Source organism: Mus musculus, chromosome 1 (genome assembly GCF_000001635.26).
Source record: "Mus musculus strain C57BL/6J chromosome 1, GRCm38.p6 C57BL/6J".
In the NCBI taxonomy this organism is placed as follows: domain Eukaryota; kingdom Metazoa; phylum Chordata; class Mammalia; order Rodentia; family Muridae; genus Mus; species Mus musculus.
In genome coordinates, this window is record NC_000067.6 from 62,970,924 (window position 1) to 62,981,698 (window position 10,775).

A 10,775-nucleotide genomic window follows, 5' to 3' on the forward strand; every position below is an offset into this window, starting at 1 on the left:
GAAGGTTCTAGGAACCAAGAAATCAGCCCTCACCACCCACCAGACCTGCCAGTGCCATGCTCTCCGGCTTCTCAGTGTCCAGAGCTGTGAGAAATGCATTAGTGGTTTATAAGCTACTCGGTTCACATTATCTTGTCACAGCCAAATGGACTAAGGCAAGATGGTTAGCCAGATTGGCCCCAGTATGGTAGTCTGTCAACATTTGCAGCCAGAAATCATTTAGGTTTCTCTTTGTCCCTCCATATATCCAACCAATCAATATGTCAGCCAACCCTATCTCCTAAATATTCCACCAAATTGCCCCACCTATGCCATCCTTAAGTCTAACTCCACCTTTTAGAAAAGAAATATGTGATTGTGAATTATAGAGGATTCAAGAAAGATAGTGAGGGACTGGCAATGTTTCTGCATCAAATGACTGAAGAAAAAAAATGTTCGGTGTATTTTCTCAAATCTAAGATAACCATTGATATGCTATTTTATGCATACCGATATCAAAGAAAACTGCAGTCAAAACTATAATCAAAGCTTTCTTATCACTTAGAATTTGTATAATTCCTGAAACTTGATAGGATTTGGAATTACGTAGGAGACACACTTTCGAGAGTGTCTATGTGTGCACTCACAGAGAATATTAACTAAGGGGAGACTGGGGACAGGGATGATTCCAAAGCCAGTGGCACCTTCTACTGAACCAGATATAGACAGACAGACAGACAGACAGACAGACAGACAGACAGACAGATACAGATAGATACAGATGCAGATGCAGATACAGATACAGATACAGATACAGATACAGATACAGATACAGATACAGATACAGATACAGATGATACAGATACAGATACAGATAGATACAGATACAGATACAGATACAGGTACAGGTACAGGTACAGGTACAGGTACAGGTACAGTTACAGATACAGATACAGTTACAGATACAGATACAGGTACAGGTACAGATACAGATACAGATGATACAGATACAGATACAGATACAGATACAGATACAGATACAGATACAGATACAGATACAGATACAGATACAGATACAGATACAGATGATACAGATACAGATACAGATAGATACAGATACAGATACAGATACAGATACAGGTACAGGTACAGGTACAGGTACAGGTACAGTTACAGATACAGATACAGTTACAGATACAGATACAGGTACAGGTACAGATACAGATACAGATGATACAGATACAGATACAGATACAGATACAGATACAGATACAGATACAGATACAGATACAGATACAGATACAGATACAGATACAGATATAGATATATCCCCAGAAAAACGGTGTGTACCTGACTGCCCTCACGTCTTCATGAGCAAGTCTATCTATTGCTGCCGCCGCCATTAGATTTCAGTTTCTCTACAGCCTGCTGCTGAGGTGGACTCAATACCAGAAACTCCCCAGGGAGTTCCAGGTGTTTGATCCTAGAATGGGAATGCCAAGCATCTATCTCCACAGACAGAGCAGCTGCCAGGTTCTCTGCCCCTCTAAAGTATAGGTGGGCAAACTAGCTAGCCCCTACCTCATATGTCAGTATAATAAATGCCTTCTCTCTCTCTCTCTCCCTCTCTCTCTCTCTCTCTCTCTCTCTCTCTCTCACACACACACACACACACACACACACACACTCACACTCACACTGGGAGGGGGTGGAGAGAGAGAGAGACTGACTAGAGACTATGGATTCTACTACAAAACCCTGTCTCTTACTCAAAGATTGGCTATGGTATTGTCATTCTTCTTGGTTTGGGAGGGGTGGTGGTTATGGTTGTTTGTTTGATTGATTGATTGATTGATTGATTTAGGCAATACTTTATTCTGACCAAGATAGATTTCTCTGTGTAGCCCAAACTCCCCACAATCATACTGCCTCAGCATCCTGAGTGCTGGCAGGCAGGCATGGAGCATCATGGTTGACTTTCTAAAACTTCTTAACATACAAAGACCAACTCATCATTTTCTTTCTAGAATCTGACAGTCTGAAAGTTTTTCCATTAATTAATTTATGTATTCACTTTACATCCCACTCGAAGCTCCTCCTCCCTCCCCTCCTCCCAGTCCCACCCCCACAAATCCCTCCTCTCCATTATCCTCCCCTTGAATACCAGCCCTCCCTGGGACATCAATTCACAACAGGACTAAATACATCCTCTCCCACTGAGGCCTGAACAGGCAGGCAACAGAGTCAGAGACAGCCCCTGTTCCAATTGTTAGGGGACCCTCATGAAGACCAAGCTGCACATCTGCTACAAATGTGTAAGGGGTCTAGGTCCAGCGCCTGTACAGTCTTTGGTTGCTGTGAGCCCCCATGGGCCCAAGTTAGTGGACTCTGTAGGTCTTCCAGTGATGTCGTTGTGGCAGTCTGAATCCTCGACACTGCATCTTCCTCTATGCTGTCAAGTAATGGCAAAACAATATTTCTGTGGTTGGGTAGGCGAAGTTTTGAGGCAAATTCTCACTACGCAGCCTTTGATCTGTCCTGTTCAACCTCTGGAGTACACTGTGACTTTCCAGACTCTCCCTTCCCCTTGCCCATCATCCCAAGGGCTTTGAGGTATAACTCAGAAGCAGAGTTCTTGCTAGGATGTGTAACGTCCCGAGTTTAACTCAAACCTCTACCAGAAACGAAGACTGAGAATTTGCTATGGACCAGTCCTACCACCAAGACAGCAAATTGCATTTCCCCCCCCCCAAAAAAGATGATAGTAACTATATCTTGAATTTTGTCTGGCAGACAGTGATTACATCACAATGTCAATTCTAGAGAAATTCATGTAAATGGAAAATATATGTGCATTGGCATCCATGAAATGTTGTGTATGGTTTGAATTAAGCAAATGTTTATGGCATGTTATGTAACATTTTTGTTCTTCCCACTTCAACTAGCTTTTTTGTTTACTTCACTAATAGTCATTGTTATCTATAAAATAATAATAAAATTATAAGAGAGTGTGTGGCTAGTTTTTAGGTCAACTTGACCGAAGCTAGAAGAAGGAACGTCAACTGAGAAAATACCCCCCACCAGACTGGCCTATAAGCAAACCTGGCACACATTTTCTTAATTAGAGATTGATGTGGGAAGGCCCAGTCCACTGTGGGTGGTGCCACCCCTAGGCAGGTAGTCCTGGATAGTATAAGAAAACAGGAAGAATAGTAATAAAAACAACATGGTACTTGCACAAAAACTAAACACACAGACTAATGAAACAAAATCGAAGCCCCAAACACAAGTACACATAACTTCAACCATTTAATTTTAATTGACATTAAATTAATTTTTATTGACATTAAATTGTCATTAATTACCATTTTAATTGACAAAGTTGCCAAAAACATATATTGGAGAAAAGAACATATCTTCAACAAATGTCACTGGGAAAACTGGATTTCTACATGCAGAAGAAGGAAAGTGGTCCCATACCGAACACCTTGCACAAAACTAACTCTGAATGGCTCAAAGATATAAATGTGAAATCTGGAACTACCAGAAGAAAACATAAGCAGTGCATCATCTAGGTGGAGGGAGGAATGTTCTGAATAAGACTCCATTGCCCAAAATTTAAGGCCAACAATAGACAAGTGGGGCTTCATAAAGCTAAAGGGCTTTTAGACAGCTAAAGAAATAGTCATTCCAAGTGGGGATGTCACACAACTTTAATCCCAGCACTTGCGAGGCAGTGACAGATAGATCTCCATAAATTTGAGCCAGCCTGGTCTACAAAGCAAGTTCCAGAACAGCCAGGGCTACACAGAGAAACCCTGTCTTGAAAAATGAAAGGAAGGAAGGAAGGAAGGAGAAGGGAAAAGGAAGAGAAGGGAAAAGGAAAGGAAAGGAAAGGAAAGGAAAGGAAAGGAAAGGAAAGGAAGAAAGAGCAAGCCCATAGAATGGGAGAAAATTTTTCCCAATTATACATCTGACAGAGAATTAATATCCAGAATATATAAAGAACTTAAAAGACAAAGAGTCGAAAATGGGCCTTGGATCTAAAGAGAGAGTTCTAAAAGGAGAAAAGAAAGAAAAAAGAAAACCCTCAGAAAATGTTCACTGTCTATAGCAATTAGGGAAACGCACATCAAAACAACTTTGATGTTTCATCTTACAAAGGTCAACAAAATGATCAACAATGAATGTTGGAAAGGAGAAAAGGACCCATCATTTACTGCTAACTGGATTCCAAACTGGTCCAGTGCCCCCTATATAGCCACTATGAATAATTCTTTAAAAGCTAAAGATAAATGTACCCTATGGCCCAGCTATTCCACTCCTTAGCATACACCCACAGGACTCGACATCCTAAACCACAGATACTCACTCAACCATGTTCACTGATGCTCCTTTCACAGAGGCTAGGAGATGGAAACAACCTGAGTTGCTGGATAATGAAAATGTGGTCCACTGTGGAATACTAGTCAGCTGGAAAGAGAAATGAAAATCTCAGGTACATGAATTAGAAAAATTATATTTAATGAAGTAACCCAGACCCAGAAAGACAAACATGGCATGTTCTCTCTCATTGCAGGATCCTACCTCCAAACCTTCAGATTTAAGCTCATGTCCTGAAGTAAACACCATGAAAATAAAAAGGGGCCATTTCTAGAGTATGGGTATGAGAGCAAAAGAGCAGGGTACAAGTTTTCTGATGGGAGAAATAGATAAAAACAAGGACCTCTAATTAGGGAGGAGAGAGGGGGATAAATACAGAAGGAGGGAGGAGAAAAAAATCACTGTAAGAAGTCCAAAAAAAGTCATAAAGAATCACACTCACACTATTAACTATCTGCCTAAAAATATAGCACAAATAAGTCTGTGTGTAAATATTCATATATAGTTTAAATGAAATATTTCCATCTGGTCTAGCAATGTTCCTTCCAAGAAACAAAGACCATCTAACAAAAATCCCATTTCCCAGCCTGAGAAGCCCTCTTTTGAGTTGTTGATTGGACTTGTCCAAGAGGCTCCCAAAAGTTTACAGGATATTGCTGTTGCTCTTGGTTGCCACCCAGAGTTGAAAGATTAGGTGTGTGTGTGTGTGTGTGTGTGTGTGTGTGTGTGTGTGTGTGTATGTGTATATATATATATAATCAAAAAGCCATGTTTTAAAAGATAGATATTCCTGTCTTGTGTTTCTAGAGTACAGAAGGCTGAAATTTTCAAATGAAAGGCAACCCTGCTAGAAGAGGAAGGCCAGGCAACATCTGGAAGTGGCCACAGAGCATCCAGGCTGCCACCCAGTCATGAAAGTTCTCCTGATAAAACACACAAGTGACCAACAAAAATAGCAAAGCAAGTGTACTCTCTGCTGCCTGCACCCACCCACCCTGTCATCCTGATCTGAAGGTGTGAAGGCCTGAGACTGACAGTAGGAAGGATGAGGGAGGGGTCACTTTCTCTGTCTTAGTTCAGCTGTAAATTTTCTGGGCTATACAACCATGACAATTGATTTATTTTTCATTTAATACAGATTTATTCTGTGAAGCTTTGAACACTCAGTGACTTGGAATGGAGAATTTTCAGTTTAGTAAAGCATACAGTCCGTAAGTGTTATTTGGATGTGAAATCCGTTCATCTGCACTTCCCTTGTTTGAAGATAACGATATTTTCTGCTGCCCCATCTGACAGATCTCCAACCTTGAACATTTCAGTGTTAATCTGAACTGGTAAGTGATCAAAGCTTATATCCTGTTTTCTTTTCAGACAAGACTGAATTAAAAAAAAAAAAAAAACTCATATTCTTATAAATAGCCCAAAGAATAAGCCAAGAATTCCTGCAGAATCTAATGAGATCTATTATGCTAAGTAGGGAGACACCCCTCCCCCAAGCCCTCAAGAAAAGAGCTCAAGGAAGTAGAAATTAAATTGCCAAGTCTAATGGATTCCCTGTGTGACTAACTCATTGTATTGTTTCACGTGTTTGAGGAGATGCACACATTTCACGGACAGACTTAGTCACTCCTGCTTGCACAGCTGCTGCCCTGCTCCATGTCTAAGGTCAGGTTCATCCATGGCGGAGCTCAGCAGCTCTTGCTCAAGTGGGATCAATCATGAAAGAGTTTTCTGTTGACATTACTCTGATGCTTGCAGGGGACCAGTTCCTACTCTGTCTCAGGAAGACTCTGCCCCTTCATGGTGGGAGGTGGATGTGATTAAAGGACTAGGGTAAATAAAAGCTCTCATTGGAGAGGCTGAATGCCAAAGAACTGCTCAAGGTCGACCAGATGTACCAAATACACCCTGCCCCTTGTGGCTTCCAAGACCTTACCTTTATTTGCAACAATTTGCTTTTTTTTTTTTTTTTTTTTTTTGTGCTTGCCATTTTTCATGCAAAATCCAAAGAGAAGATGAAATGGAGTGTTTTAAAGCCTGTTGGGTGAAGGTGGGATTAATAACAATAACAATAGCAAGTCTTCAACCTCACTCTCTCCTGTGGCTTTACTCTCAATGATCATGATCATCCTTAAGAGAGCCAGCTTTACCTTCAGCAGCCTTTAAAATTGTGTGCATGATATTTAGATCCTTTACATTGCAATTCTATTTGGTACATCTTCATATTCTTAATATATATAGTAGCTTTAATATATATGTATATGTATATATATATATATTTAGAAACCATCTGTTAAAATACATTAAAAGAAATAAAAATCATACAATTCCCTAATGGTGCATGTTTATGTGCATAATCTTAATACTATGGTGTGCTAGTTTAATTTTCCAAATGGATTACAAATAAGGTTTTGAAAAAAAATAAAATTAGGAGTCATTCTTTGGTTACAGTATTGTAAATTTTCTTGTCAGAATTCAGGGACTGTCCCCTGGCTTTGGTTCTGTTCTTTTAAATGAATCCTAAGCCTAGTAAGCAATAACTATAATGTGATATCTGAAATTTTTCTTACTAATTTTTGTGGTTTTGGCAATTTAACCCAGAGCCTCGCAGCTGCTGTACCACTAAACTATGCCCCATGATGACCAAAGCTTCAGTTATGTAATCAAGGGTCCTTTGTTCTAATCACAGTGGCTATAAGATTATTTTCAGCATTAGTTTTAGTTCTGTTTAAGTGGAAATTGTTACAGGTATGGTAACACACACCTGTAACCCCAATACTCAGAAGATTTGCTGTTAGTTTGAGTCCAGCTTGGGTTACAGAGAAAATGTAAAGCTAGCCAGGTATACATAGTAAAACCCCATCAAACACACAAACACAAACCAAAAGATTGTATATGTATGTAGTGTATATTAATTAGAAAAAGAAGTCGTAAAATATAGATTGAGCATCTCTAGTCCAAAATACAACTTTTTGCACTCAAACAGCCTCGGATTTTGTAGCATTTCAACGTTTTAGATTAGGAATGTTCAAATGACAATCTATGTAAATATTTCAAAATCTGGTGTCGGAATGCCAAGCACTTCAGATGAAGAATGTTCAGCCTGTGCTATAACTGTGCCTCAAACTCTTCCCCTCTCTATTGAGTTATCATTTGGAACAGACAAGGAAAGGGTATAGAGAGAATCTCTTGTGTAGTGTTTGGAAGCATCCATGTCAATAAATAAGCTGTTTGTCAATTAGCTAAGGTAGGAAGTAGGAGCTGAGAGTTCTGGCAGGGAGAGAGTCTGGAAAGCAGTCAGATGCAGGGAGGATTCACCCAGAATACTGATGGAGACAGTTCCATGAACCTGAGGAAAGCTAACTAACCTCGTGGCAGGACTTAGCATAGAATAAACAGGATAACCAGTGTGGGGGGGGCGGGGAGGGAGGGAAACAAGGCTTTTGGCCTAGGCATTTATTCATAAATAATTCCGTCTCAGAGCCATTATGTTGGGAACTAGGGTGAGGGTAGAAAATCCCACATGTACAAAAGGGGATCCTTAGGGTTACTCTTGCTATGATGAAGCACCATGACCAAAGGCAAATTGGAGAGAAAGGGTTTTATTTGGCTATATTTCCAAATCCACAGTCCATCACTGAAGGAACTCAGGGCAGGAACTTAAACAGGTATCTGGAAGTATCTGGAGTATCTGGAGTATCTGGAAGCAGGAGCAAATGCAGAGTCACGGAGTGCTGCTGCTTGCTGACTTTGTTCAGCCTGCTTTCTTATAGAACCCAGGACCGCCAGCCTAAGGGACAGCAGCACCCACAGTGGTCTGGGTCATCCCACGTCAATCACTAATTAAGAAAATGCCCTACATGCTTGCCTACAGCCCAATCTTATAAAGTCATTTTCTCAGTTGAAAGTCCCTCCTCTCAGACAACTCTAGCCTGGGTCAAGTTGACATAAAATTAGGGGGCACAGTTTGGATCTGAAAAATCGAGATGTGTGACAGATTAAGAGGGTTTGCTGCACTTGGCAATGTGAGAGATAATCAGAAGATAGGAATTCCCAGCATAGAAAAGGCAGGCTGCTGTGAACAAGACAAGATTTGGCTAGAGTCCACAGAGAAGGCAAGAATATCGAATAAACTTGGACAAGGAGAGGGAACTGAATGAACTTGGAAGAGGCAACGAGAAAACTTGCAAATGTCCATGCTAGCATTCATGCAGAAAATTAAGGAATACGGGGAATGGGGCCTTCACTTGAAATGATATTATCCAGGAAGCTGACACAAATATTTCCAGTTCAAAGCCGACTTGGACTCCATAGAAAAACTCTTATCAGAAAAAAAAATAGTAATGATAACAGTAATAGAGATTAGGAGACAGGAGATACAGAAAATGGGGAAAACACACTGGACTCAAAGTTGCCTACACCCTGGGGTTCACTCTGCTCCTTGTGTGGTTTCTGTATCAGTGGCAGTCTACACTGGTGGTCATATCGAAATGTATAGGCTGAGGTAGCTTAACCTATCAAGACTCTTTTTTCATAGTTGTGGAAACTGGAAGCCCAAGATCAAATTGACAACATGGTTGCCTTCCTGACTTTTGAATAATTGCCTCGTGCCTGTGACCTCATGTGACCCCCGCCAATGTGAAAGAATGAAGGGGAGCGAACACAAGCCACCCCGTACCTCATGTTCTGAGGGCACTGATCCCAAGGACCATTCTTGATCTCATCTAACCCTAAGTATCCCTCCAAAGCTCCATCATCGTGAGGCTTCACATATGAATTTGGAGGGTAATTCACAATATGATAGTATAACATGAAACATGAAGCCTCCATGCTAAACAACAAATGCCCATGTCTTACACATCCACAGTTTACCAATTGTTTGTGCCCAAGTGTGCAGGTACACATGGAGATTAGAGGTCTACTCATTTGTGAGACGAGCCCTTACCATAAACTAGGGCTTTAATAGTGATTAACCAGGACAGCTGTCCTGCAAGCTCCAGGAATCTGTCTGTCTCTGCCTCCCTAGTGCTGGGATTACAATGCATAACACAAGACCTGGCTTTTATATGAGTGCTAGGGATTCAAGCTCGGGTCCTCATGCTTGAGCAGTGAACACTACCAACTAAACCATCTCCCCAGCTCCACTTACCTTATTTGGACTCTTCTTCATCTGGGCTCAGCTCAGGTGGCTGAGTCCCTTGACTGTGTCTCCTTCCTCTGAGCAAACTGTGCTATAAAAGAGGTGGAGGTCTGAATGAGCCTTTTTCCATCATCTGGTCATGTCGCATTTGCTAATTTTCTTTTAGCCAAAGCTGTTCACATGTAGGATGATCCTAGTCACCCACCACAGTCACCACACACACATAAACGACATAAATGTATTTCTTCTTCATGTGTTCATTATCATGTAGGGAACCATCTCTTCTCAACTATCCTGATGACTTAGAAGCTGGTAGCCCTAGATTTTCTGCCTAAATCTCAGTCTATTCCATCCTTTCACTAAATTTTGCCCATAACACAAGCTAGCCGAAATCCCACAATACAACTCTCTTTTGAGAAACCTAAACTCACTCTTGAATACAGCCTTCACCCCGAAATGAACTCCCTACTCTGTCTCCTTTCTGAAGTCTGTCTTCAAGAGTCATGAACCTGGAAACACTGAGTAAAGGCCTCATTCTGGTGTCTATCTTGAGACCTCCTCAGCCTTCGGTTACTGGTAACAGTTAGAGCAGTTATCATATCTTATGGGAAAATATTTATGGGAGATTTTAAAGTCCACAGAACTCAATTAAATCAAAAAATTTTGTTTGACCTGGGTACTCAGTTTTGTGGTAGAGAGATTGTCTGGCATGAGCGAGGCCCTAGATTCAATCACTAGCATTAAAAAGATTTTCAGAAACTCATATACCAACCCGTTATCCTCTACCTGCCAGTCACTGCATGCTCTTTCTCTGAAGAGGGCTGGCTGTGGCCTCAGGCAAAGTAAAAGAGAAGTAGGCCTGGGGCCAATCTGCAGCAATTCACATTCTGGCCGGGGAGATGGCTTAGCAGGTAAAGGTCCTTGCTGCTAATCTTGACAGCACTGGATTCAGTCACTGGAACCCATGTAAGAGAAGAGAAATGACTGTTTCAAGTTGTCCTTTGACCTACACACACACACACACACACACACACACACACACACACACACACCATATGAAATAAATAAGTGTTCAGAAAACTGTTATGCTAACACTATTCCCTAAAACCCTAAAAGGTGCAAGGGGGAAACAAGACAAAGCTATTGTGCTGACATCATGAAGAGACTGAGATTTAGGCAGAAGATCTAGGGCCACCAGCTTCTAAGTCATCAGGATAATTGAGAATAGACAATTCCCTACATGATAATGAACAGGTGTAAAAGAGAGAACATT

At 41.0% G+C, this 10,775-nt stretch overlaps 1 long non-coding RNA gene across 1 annotated transcript; it reads right to left on the reverse strand.

Moving 5' to 3' along the window:
* Positions 1-3,866: 3,866 nt before the first annotated feature.
* On the reverse strand, positions 3,867-10,506 carry Gm38513. Its single transcript, XR_373452.3, has 3 exons — positions 10,275-10,506; positions 9,512-9,593; positions 3,867-4,452 (listed from the first exon to the last, which is right to left on the reverse strand). It is a non-coding gene; the product is annotated as a predicted gene, 38513 (long non-coding RNA).
* Between the last annotated feature and the right edge of the window lie 269 nt (positions 10,507-10,775).